At 30.4% G+C, this 12,564-nt stretch overlaps 1 pseudogene across 1 annotated transcript in view; it reads left to right on the forward strand.

Moving 5' to 3' along the window:
* LOC143223449 (tyrosine-protein phosphatase Lar-like) overlaps nt 1–10,405 on the forward strand; it is a 170,238-nt pseudogene extending 159,833 nt beyond the window's left edge. Inside the window, exons 28-37 of the transcript XR_013012919.1 lie at nt 1,257–1,370; nt 1,797–1,951; nt 2,268–2,553; nt 3,566–3,659; nt 3,948–4,024; nt 4,431–4,565; nt 5,111–5,236; nt 5,898–6,052; nt 7,565–7,700; nt 8,831–10,405. The product of XR_013012919.1 is annotated as a tyrosine-protein phosphatase Lar-like (transcript). The remainder of the gene's footprint in view (nt 1–1,256; nt 1,371–1,796; nt 1,952–2,267; nt 2,554–3,565; nt 3,660–3,947; nt 4,025–4,430; nt 4,566–5,110; nt 5,237–5,897; nt 6,053–7,564; nt 7,701–8,830) is intronic.
* The last annotated feature ends 2,159 nt before the right edge of the window (nt 10,406–12,564 follow it).

The raw sequence follows: 12,564 nt of genomic DNA on the forward strand, positions 1-12,564 counted from the left end.
TCTTTGAACACAATTTCAGTTATATGTTGTTTTATACTATACAGTATCTAAAGAGTTTGTTTAAGTTTATTGTTTTTGTTACAGTTTGTAAAGTTAAAACAATTCAGAGAAAATTGTTATCCCTTGGTTGGCTTAGTAGAAGAAGGTATCTTTTAAGTATATATATAGATGCACGTATTTAAGAAATCTAATTTTAAAATATGTCAGTTCGTAGAAGCAGAGAAACTTTAAGATATGCATCATGGCAATGACTATGAACCAAAAGATGTTGGAAAGATATGTTATTTTAAAATAAATAATTCGTTACTGTTCTAAGAATTAGATTTGTAACTTAGGAATGCCAAGTCTGTGTCTACTTTTTAACTTCTAACAAAGAAAATGACTCAAGTCTACAATTTTACTTTTCAGAGTCATCGTGAAATTAAAAACAAAATGGTGATAATATTGTTTGTTGTATATCCAACTTTGTACTCTAACGTAACAGGCTGTGCTTACTCTCCAGCAGTATGTGTTGTGATTTAAACACAGTATTTACTTACATCAAGTAACATACCACAATCAAGTAAGAACTTCAGTTCTGAAGTTTAATCAGCTCTTATGAGCTTAGTCAGATCGCTAAGAGAAAATACTGAAGGAAATTTTGCATTCCCATGAATTGTATAATATGTGATGGAGGTTTTGTCCATAAGGAAATTTCAACTGCTTAATGTTATCTGGTTTTAAAGCTTCCATGTGTATGTTACTAGTTTGTAAGGTACTATACACCTTCTTGCAGGTGTGTAATGAATCTTGGAATATTAAATTATTTTACAACTATTTTATGGAAGTCTAAAAAAAGTAATCCCCATCAATTTGTGCAGTGTGTTTGTAACCATAAAACAAAATGTGCCATTCATTTATAGAAAGCACATTATCCCAGAAAACTTGCATATCTATTACAGTAGATCTGGGTCTTTCTTAATGTATAAGAAATGCAGCTAACTACTCTAAGATATTTGTATTTATTACAGAACAGGCCTAAAGAGTTTTATTGTTGTATTGTTTCCTTTGAAAAGAAATAGGTGATTCTTTTTGGTTATATTGCCTTATTAAATGCTATGTATGTATATATATTTGTGTCTAGAAGTATGCTATTAGTGTAATATTTTTACCTTTAAATGTTTTTATGTACATTAATTTTTATTTCAATGTTAAATGTACTTCAAGGCAATTAATGTGAGTAACTTATAATAAATTTCACAATTTACTCATTACAGTGTGACCAGTACTGGCCGTTAAGAGGAACAGAGATGTATGGCACAATGAGTGTTAGCCTTGTAGATGTACAGGAATTAGCAACGTATTGTATAAGAACTTTTGTTCTACATAAAGTGAGTGAAATTTATTAGTAACATAAAGATGCAAGAAACCTCCATACTTTGACATTATAGTGTAACAAGATACTGTAAAATATTCCATCTACATCTAATTTTGTTTCAGACATGTACTTTTTTCATTTAAAGATACAACAGTTTTGTACCTTCAAGATCCAGTTACTTAGAAAAAGCTGATAATAAAATTAATTGTAAGAAATATTTTCCTCATCAACATTTCCTCCTGGAAATCACTTCCAGACAATGATTTTACTGTTACACTTTTAACTCATCATTGTTAGCATAAGGTTTTCTTTTTTTGAAAAGACTAAACTCTAGTAAACATTGTACAAGACAAACTGTTAAACAGTTAATTATAAGATTACTTTAAACAAAATATAAGCTTTGAACATATAAATTACATTGATCCTGTTCTTTTAACAGTTGGGTTACCCAGAGAAGCGTGAAGTGAGACAGTTCCAGTTCACAGCATGGCCAGATCACGGAGTACCAGAACACCCAAATCCCTTCCTCACATTTCTCCGAAGAATCCGTTCACTGAATCCATCTGATTCTGGCCCTATTGTCGTTCACTGTAGGTAAGATGGTGTGCTCATTTTTCTCTGTACATAAGCTGGTATTTTCTGCAGACAAGTAGACTGGTATGTTTATCATCTGCTAGGAGGTAGTATATTTTATTCATTATCCACTATTAATAGGGTAATCTGTCTCATGTAATTAATACATTTTCCACTGCATGTAGGTACATGCATCTGTTTTGAAAAGTGTAAATGAATTAAGTATTATTGTATAAAGTTGTATTATGGCTACAAGTTTAGGTTCTTGTTTTGTTTCCAATGATTGAGTTAATTTGTTATTTGTTTGTCTTTGTTCTGTTTGAATATTACTCTGCAGTGCAGGAGTTGGGAGGACAGGCTGTTACATAGTGATTGACTCCATGCTGGAAAGACTACGATATGAGAACACCGTTGACATCTATGGACATGTGACCTGCCTCAGGGCTCAGAGAAACTACATGGTCCAGACAGAGGATCAGTACATTTTTATCCATGATGCAGTTCTAGATGCTGTGCTTTCGGGGAACACTGAGGTACCTGCCCAAAATCTCTACTCTCACATCCAGGAATTGATGGAGATTGTACCTGGAGAAAACTGCTCAGGAATGGAACTGGAATTTAAAGTAAGTCTTGAAGACTTCTTCTGATGACCACAATCTGGACGAACACCTTAATCATGACCAAGTAATTGTGTTGTTTGTCTAAATAAATTTTCTTGGTGTTATGTGATTTTGAGCAGCAAGTTTTGTTGTGCTTATGTGACAAAAGAAAATGGAAGGTAAATCTTCAAAACTTGCATTTTTTATTTGTTGACTGATTAGCAGTTAACCAACTTACAAGTACTAGATATTTTTTCTGACATTATTATTATTATTACCTGTGATGCTGCATTTATTAATTCTACTAAATGTGTTAATGAAATCATGTTCGACTGCAAATGTTCTTATCAGATACATGTAGTGGTTAACCTATTTTAACTTTCTCTTCTACAAAATCTTCATGTTCACTATCACAGTTCATTATCGGAATGTAGCAGTTACTGCTACAGGTCTGTTTGAAGTTCTACTTACAAACACATACACACACAAACAATATAATATTTCTGTCATGGGTTTTCTAAGAAATTCACATAATTGGAAATTTCAGACTTAATTTATTATCAATGTATACTCTTCCCTATTGCATGTTTCCATGAAGATTACAAAGGCTATAATCCTTGTTATTGTTCAAAATCTTTGCTGTATTTTATTTTTCTAGTTATTCAAGTAGAAAGGTGAATTTGATGTACAATTTTAAACATGGAACTCATTTTTTTTGTTTTTTTCAAATATATACATATCTCTTTTATTCCTAATGAATTATCTTACTTTATCAATCAGGACATTTTCTCCTTGTGTATTATTAATGTCAACAAGAAATGGCTGACAGCAACTCCTGTATGATATTTATAAAACTGTAATGGTTATGCTTTATATAAAAATTAAGATGAAAGTTTGACAGTATGAATTATAGATGATAGGTAAAAATAGTTGCAAATTTAGGCTTTTATGTGTAATGAAAATCTCTCACTTGTAACTGAAAATGATTTTAATAGTCTGTAAACTGTAACTATAGTTTTGTTTTTGTTATTTACAGAGACTTTCTGGTGTAAAACCTCAGCCCAATAGATTTATTAGTGCCAATCTTCCAATAAACAAGTTTAAAAACAGACTCATGAATATTTTGCCTTGTAAGTAACAACTTCTCATCCTTTTCTCCTGAGTAATAATGGCTTAGTTTTTTATATGAATTTGCATATTGACTATAAATGATTCATTATAACCAGTGTATGTTTTTTCAAACAGTTTTATTTTATCACTTTGCTCCAAAATTATGTTTTAGTATGTAATTTATATCGATTATAATACAAATTATTTTGTTTTGGTTTTACCATGTCAGTATTTTCAAGTTGGTTATTTGTTTTGTACCTGAAGTATATATTTACTGATTCAAGCATTCTTTTGCTGTATATTTTCAGATGAAGCCACACGCGTGTGCCTTCAACATATCAGAGGTGTAGATGGGTCTGATTACATCAATGCAAGCTTCATTGATGTATGATATTATTCCTGTTTTTGGATTTTCTTTTATAATCAGTATTATAAATTTAAAAATAATTTCTTTAGACGTATAAAAAGTTACATTGTCGAAAAACTTGATTATTTAAGTTATTATAAACAACAAGTTAGTATAAATCTGTAGAATTTTCTAGAATGAAATATCAGAACGTTTTTCATGATTTCAAGCTGGTTAAACAGGCAGTTGTTATTTAATATAATTAAAATATTAATGAAATATGATAGATTTGAATCTTAAATATACTTCTTGAAAAATAGTAGAACCTAATTAACTGGAATGCTGATCTATTGTGTTTTTGTTTTTTTTGTTTAAAGTGTATTTTTTTTCATGATATAAATAAATTCAAAAACAACATCTTAAAGCTATAACTCTTCATTTTCAGGGTTATAAGTACCGTAATGCTTATATAGCCACACAAGGCCCGCTTCCTGAAACGACAGAAGACTTCTGGAGGATGTTATGGGAACATAACTCCAACATCGTTGTCATATTAACCAAACTCAAAGAAGTTGGTAGAGTAGGTTTCATTCCTCTCTCATGAAAATAAAATAATGACGTTCATACATCGTGATTTTCTTCACTGTTAACAAGACCTGTGGAGAAATGGAGAGTGTTTATCTGTTTTTTAATGTATTTTTGTGTTGTATTATGTGTGGATTTCAATATTTAATGTAATCTCTTCCAATGAAGTTTGTTTTTGGGTGTGACATTAGGAATAGAAGGTATTGGCTCAAATCTGGTAACAGGTGGCACCTCCTGTCTATTGCAGTATAGGTAAATTATATTTAGTTGAACATACCTGTTCAAGTTATACAAACAGTATCAACAAGTGGTGCCAAATATTTAAATTTTCTCTTTAGATTGCACTGAGAAAAGATACTGTAATATGGTAATGATATGAAAAAAATGTCTAGTTTTTTTTCAAACACATACATTATCTTTTATAAATTATATGGTAATATATTGTAAGTAAAATTTTCTTCTACAACTATTAAATATCAGGTTTTAGTTTCATTGAAAATAGTGTTTAGTAAAACATTAACTATGATCTTAACTATTCAGGAAAGATGTCATCAGTACTGGCCCAGTGAAAGGTCCCAGCGGTACCTGTACTTTGTAGTTGATCCTATTACAGAGTACAACATGCCACAGTATATCCTGAGAGAGTTTAAAGTAACAGATGCAAGGGTATTGTATCATAATCCTTCTGTCAAAACTGTTTATCCTAGTCTAAAACTCTCCTATTCATGTGCTTTGATACTTAGTACTGGCCTATAAATTAACTAGTTTAGAAACTTGTGAATTTAATTAGTTCAGTTTTCATGTACTTCTTTAAGATAACATTTATAGACTGAAGAAGTATTATATATGATAATTACTAAAGTGTTTTGAAAATTTTAACATAAATATACCAATGAATTAGTTATCTTCTTCAAAAGTATACAACAGTACAATAAGTAATATAAGATTAGTAAGAAAACTACTAAGAAAAGAATACCACAAGATTGAAAAATATTAACAAAATAATTTGTAAGATAAGAAAGGTAGGAAAAGATAAGTAGCCTAAATCCAACAGAAACGTGGATTTCTGAAGTTTTAAATCTTGTTAGTTCAAGTTATTGTTAAGGGTGCAGGTACAACAATCATGGTGCATGCTGTTCAACTTTTGGAAAATATAATTTTAAAACAAGTGTCCTCACTTTTAATATCAAAACAGGTGTTTAAAATGTGTGTATTCTTACTTATATCTGTAAAAGAGTTCAGTAATGCCTTTAATGAAATCAAGCCTTATCAGTTTTTACACTTTAAAATAAACCTAAAGTTTTATAATTCTACCACACGCAACTAGGATGGACAGTCTCGGACCGTTAGACAATTTCACTTTACAGAGTGGCCAGAACAAGGAGTCCCTAAATCAGGAGAAGGGTTTATTGATTTTATTGGTCAAGTACACAAGACCAAAGAACAGTTTGGTCAGGAGGGTCCCATTACAGTGCACTGTAGGTAAGAAAAATTATTTACAATAATAGATTAAGATAAAGGGAGAAAATACCAACATTATTGTAATAATCAGATATTAATTCTATAGCTGGTGTGCAAGATTTCTGTCTGGTTTAAGTAGTTAATATTAATTTCTATTCAACACAGGCTGTCTGCATAGATCAGAGCTAAAAATATATAGTTGTTATTTGATACACTGAACAAAGAAATCTACAGGCCAATCTTCAACTGTACAAACAATATCGGCAAAATGTTGTGCAACAGCAAAGATAAAATCAAAAAGTACGGCAACAGTGTTGTTTATAATTAAGATTTCAGGAGTGCAATAATGTATACGTAGGTTAAACAGGACATCGTGTAGAAACATGAAGTAAAGAACATTCTAGAAGCTGTAAATTAAGAAAAATTGATTCAACTTTCACATACTACCTTAATGAAACTAAAAACGAATTTGATTGAGAGAAAAACTCCAAAATATTACACATCTGTGAAAGAGGTAAAAAATTAGATAGACTGGAAATTTTAGATATAAACAGAAGTGAAAACAAGTCAGTGGAAAGTTCTAAATAGCCAAACCAACTTTAACTCCTACCTGCTTGTCTCAAGATGAATGTCAAGGTTACCTCCAGTTCTTTGGTTATAAACAGATATAAACCTGTTTACAAACCATTTCAGTCTGCACTTGATGGTTTCTTTATTTGGAACCTATAGTCATGAATAGATGCAAGACTATATTTCAACTCTCTGTATATTCAAACCTCATATTTTTGCTTTTACATACTAAATAATACCTTTACATTTGTTTAAATAAATGTCTTCTTTCCTTATAAAGGAATAGATAGCTGTTTGTTGTTTATGTCTTTCATGGTTTTGCCACTGTTAGGCTTAACTTCTCCAGTTATGTAATCCACTTTTTTTTTTTTAACTGTATACTTCTCTTACCTACTATTAGAATAAGTTTGTATTCTCGATCATACTGTTTTAATACACTGATTATTATTTTTTTCATCACTACAGATTGGGGCTTGACATGGCCTAGTTATTTGGGATGGGATTCTTAGCTTTCAGCATGCATGTCATATGTCCAAGTCCATTTACCTAACATGCTTGCCCTTTCAAATGTGTTTGAATTATAATGTGACAATAAATCAATCCTTTGGAAGCCCAGGGGCTGGCATTGTATGATGCTGACTAGATGTCTTCTTTACAGTTTATTACTTCAAAATCAGAGACAGCTAGTGCAAATAACCCTTGAATAACCTCCCAGCAACTCTGCAATAAGCCTGAAAGTTTATTATGCTAAAAACCAGGTTCAAATAAGTGTCATGGACAAAGCACAGACAGCCCTTTGTGTAACTTTGCAATTAGTTACAAACAAATAGAAAATCCTCAAGGAGTTTTGTATGTAATTTAACAGACAAACATTAAACATCTTTTTCCTTTCTTTGCTCAAGTAAAATGATTTTTAAATAACTTATAGAAAATTTATCATTCTTCTTCTCTGATTGACTGTAGTGCTGGAGTTGGTAGAACAGGTGTGTTCATTACCCTAAGTATAGTCTTAGAAAGGATGCAGGATGAAGGGGTCGTTGACATATTTCAGACTGTTAGGACATTACGAACACAGAGACCAGGGATGGTTCAAACTGAGGTAAGGTATTGACTGTTGGTATAATAATAATTATTGTGTAGAATTTTTATACCTGTTTTAAAAAAATTATTTTAATTTTCAACTTAAAGATTTAATAAATAAAAACAGGTTTTAAAGTACTGGTTCTTTGTATGTCCTGCCATACATTTGATTTTAAACTAATAAGCTCATTCATTAATATGCATCATATTAAATAATAGTTTTCATCACAACCTTCTGAACAAAACAATTGCAATGTATGGCAACATATAGTTTTCAATGGGTATTTTAACTTCCCTATGGGATGGGCAAGAATTCTATTAACTGAGTGGTTCAAAGTCAAGGCCAATATTTTAAAGTTAAGATACTGTTGTCTGTGCAAAAGAAAACATAAACACAAAATACACAAACACAATTTATCATCTTACTGAAACAGAACCAAAAAAAACATGATGTACAGCTATTTGTGCTAGTAATTATACCTCATTGAAAAGAAATGTAACGAAAAGTTTTTATTTCCAGGAGATACTACACGGAAAAGTGTTTAAATTGTTCTCTTTAATCGTAGACAACTCGTTGCACAAAATGATTCCGTCTACAGAACTCAAAACTTTCATACATTTTAATGATATTAACTTTAATGTTCTTATATATTAAAAGTGCTATGTTTTATTGAAAAAAATAATAGTTAAAAAAAACTGTTTTATCATTAATTTTAAAAATTACACAAATAAAGATGTAATCAAACGTTTATATAAGAATCGATTTCATATTGTGGAGAGAGTAGTGTTATTTAAACTTGTGTTCTGTTATAAAGAAATGGTTGTTGTACATTCCATAAATTTAAAATATTTTATGTATGTTTGTTTATAGTGATATCTGAAAGATGGTGTTAATTTCATATTCTCGGTCATTTTCTGGCATCAATTTCTTCTTGTATTTCAGCACAACAGATGACATTATTGCATTTATAATTGGGTCACATAAACAAATGTATAGACAATCACGCCAATGCCCCATTATAGTAAGATCTACTTCATGTATATGACCAAAAATATTTGTTGTTTTTAAGCAAATATAAATTTTATTATAGTGTTTCTTTAAAGTATGTTTACCAACATTGAATTAACATAATCATATATTCTTTTCAGGATCAATACAGATTTTGCTATAGCGCTGGACTAGAATACCTTGGTTCTTTTGATCACTATACAAACTAGTGATGCTCAACAGAAGGTTGTCATTATACACTACTTATTTTGATAAATATAAGAGATTGAGGAAAACATATGACCTCATATGGTTTGGTGGAGAGCGCTAGGAACCACAATCAGTTTCTCAGATCCTGGAAGGTTTATGTTCGTTTTTGATAACAGCATAGTGTACATGATGTTTTCCTGGTAAAAAATATGTAGGTAAATTATAAAAAAAAAAAAAAAACTTTGTAATACTTGTATGATAACACTTGGTGGCCTTCACCTGAAACTATATTGTAGTTCTTTGCCCCTTTGCCCTCTCAGTTTTCGGTATGTTTATGGGTGTTACGTAACTCCTCCTGAATCGTTACTGTGGATAGTTAAAGACATTCCATGATACAAACAGTGGTAATACACAAGGAAAAAAAAAACTGTGACCAAAATGATAAGAGAATAAAGTAAGTGACTGTATGTAATAAGAGGTAGGCAGTTAAGAAATGACAAACTGCTGAGGTATCTTTCAGATAAGGAAAGCTGGCATGTTCCTAGGAAGGATAAGACACAGTAATAGAAGTCATTCCTAACAAAGGAAGGAAGACATGATGGAAGATTAAAAAATATAGAAGGACAAACTGAATAGGAAACTGGAATTTAAAGGTCAAGAAAAATTTACAATACTGGATAAAAACCATAAAATGAGGGGAAAAAAATCCATAGTAAACAAGAAAAATAAAGTGATTCAGAAGAGAGGAAAAGATAACAAATACAATGATAGACAAGTAATGTGAGGTTAAAATAATGGCACAAAGTGTACATATTAAAGGTCACGTCATGTGTAAAGACAATAATACAAGTCCAAGTGATATACCTAACAAATATAAATTAGGAATGAATTAAATTATTGTCACAAACAGTGAACTAAAACAGGAGTACCATCACAAACTGCCTGCTCAAAGCTTAGACCTTTGCTCGAAATAGTACTGAGATAGGTGAATAACATTTGTACTGTTTTTTTCTTTTTTGTAGTTACCATGACTTAGTGTTATATCTGCCAAATACCAGACCATTTGTTTATATACTGTTTTCCATTTGTAGTGTTTTTTTGTATGGAAATAGTGTCTGTACAAGTATTTGTGTGCATGTGTGTGTTGAAACAAACAACATTGACTTAAAGTATTATAAAAGTTCTGAATCTCGGGCTGTAGGAATAACAAAGTGTCGCAGTGCTTGTTAAGCATGTTACTACTGCTTGTACAGTTGCAACTGTAGACAGTCATAACACGCAATAATATTCATAGACTTGCAATTTTATGATATTTCATTCTAACCCACTTCCTTCAAATTGTAATAATCGCCCCCACGTGACTGAAAATATTGTTAATTTTCCAGTTCGTAATTAGAGAATTTCAGACTTGGAAATATATGATCCATGACTTTTTGTTTATTGGGTGCTTTAGTTAGTTGCTTTTATGTACTTGGTATGCACCTTTGTTTTCTGTATAATAAAATATTAGATGTTTTAAACAGTGAGGTCTGAAATAATTGTTTCCTTTTTTATTATCACATCTTTCTTCTTATACTACACCTTAAAATATTAATTTTTAATCTGAAGTTCAATTGAACTAAGAAAACAATTACCTGTTAGGGTTCCCGAAAATCAAAAAACAAAACATTTCAAAGTTTGCAAAAAAAATAAAGAGGACTTGTAAAAGGAATATAAGTACGAGAGTAAAAAAAAATGGCTTGAATATTACAAAAAATTATATTTGATGTTAATAATGCTATTTACAAGGTTCTCATGAAGTTTCTTGTTCATTCAAACATCAGTAATTTATAACGAGTGATATTGGTAATAATCAATGTGCATAACGAGACTTATAGGGAATGCTTATTTTTGAGCAACAAATATCGCCAGATGGCGCCATTTATTCAATGAAGATTTCTGTGAATGTTGAACATCGAGAGCCTTTTTTAAGAAGCCTATGAATATGTATAAATATATTTATAATTAATTTAAAATTATTTTTATTAATATTAATAACAGTTTTAGAGGTGAATTTGAAATTTTCCTTTGTTAGGTCAGCGGTAATTTAACGATCTTAACGTCGTTAAAACCCAGGGTAGATAGAGTGTAGGTAACCCATTGTGTGGTTTTGTGTTAAAGTAAACAAATGAGTTTGAAATTATTGTTCTTGAAGAAAAATTGATAACATGATTCAGTTAATTACTTCATTAAAGAGATATTAGAAAGTGTAATGTAAAATTGAGAAGATGGTTTAATAATTATAGGCTGGTTACTTGAAATACACTGTGTTTATGATTGTGGCTGACGCAGTTTTTAGTTAACTTGCACATTAGTGCAATATTATGTTTTTAATTTCCAGTTTTGTACATATCAATATTTTTTGTATTCCTTTACAAAAATGAGTTTGCGTATTGAGACAAAGGTAGAGTGTAATAATCTTAAACACTTTCGTATTAAAAGCGAATAAAAAAAATATTATAAAGAGTTTATCTCTCTTTCTCAAGAGTAAAAGATTCAAACATTACAGTTCTTACACACACCACATGGCTCTAGAGTTAAAATACAGGTATATTATTTGAGTCTAATAAGGATTTCGGAACCATTCTTATTACTTTAATGAGTCACATATTATTCATATAGGTTTTTCAGTATTGAAAATTGTATACTTTCATGAAAGATTATATACAGTTGGAATAATATTTAATACAAAATTTGATCATTTACACGTGTAATACCATGTGTTTAAAAATACAAATAATATTTTGCTTTTACCATGGTAATTTTTATGGATATTTTCATTAATTAAATTCTAATTTTAAGTTTGAATTAATAATAAAACAATCAAGCTGTACACATTTTACAGGAACTGTAAAGGCATCAACTTCGGAAGCATAAATATTCAACTACTCAGTGCACATAAATAAGTATGTGGCCTTCAGTGTGCATATCTTACGATGTTTTCAACCTTATATTCTCATTCTGATGGTTTCCATTACTATTGCAAACGTTACACTGATGATTAACTTAAAGTTTCGCTTTAAAACCCCAACTAAGAATTGTCATGTGTTTAAACTTCGAGACTGGATAGTGCAGTTTTGTTTATCCTTAAAGTTATAAATAATAGATTTATAAAGCTAACTTCATTGTGACTCGTAATAGTATATCATTGTCTTAAGGACAGGAGATACAACTTTAAGAAAATTGTCAATATTACCTTCAGTTGATTTCTCTAAGTAATTAAGTGTGCTTATGCTTACGAAGTAGTACCTCGTTATTGTATGAAATGGTACTACAAGTTGTTAAAACTCTATTTTTGGAAACGTAAAGAAACTAATCACAGAAAGGGATAATTAGAATGTCAACAGATTTTTTAAATATTATTCAACATTGCTACTTCTAAATCACGATGTATCTGTGTGTCGTTGTATAGATTTATTATAATTTTATATTTATTGTAGTGAAACACGCGATGGACTTCTCGACAGGTTGCACTGCCACCTGTTGAAATTTTATGTCCCTAATCTAAACACTTAAATCAACCATATTTTTCTATTATTAGTTATGTTTTAGTTGCAATATCGTATGTACCCAAACGCTCATGATTTAATATTTTGCATCTGGAAATAGTAAATGCATTTAGAGAACACTGAGCGTACCAGAATGA

This window comes from Tachypleus tridentatus, chromosome 8 (genome assembly GCF_004210375.1).
Source record: "Tachypleus tridentatus isolate NWPU-2018 chromosome 8, ASM421037v1, whole genome shotgun sequence".
NCBI classification, from domain to species: Eukaryota; Metazoa; Arthropoda; class Merostomata; order Xiphosura; family Limulidae; genus Tachypleus; species Tachypleus tridentatus.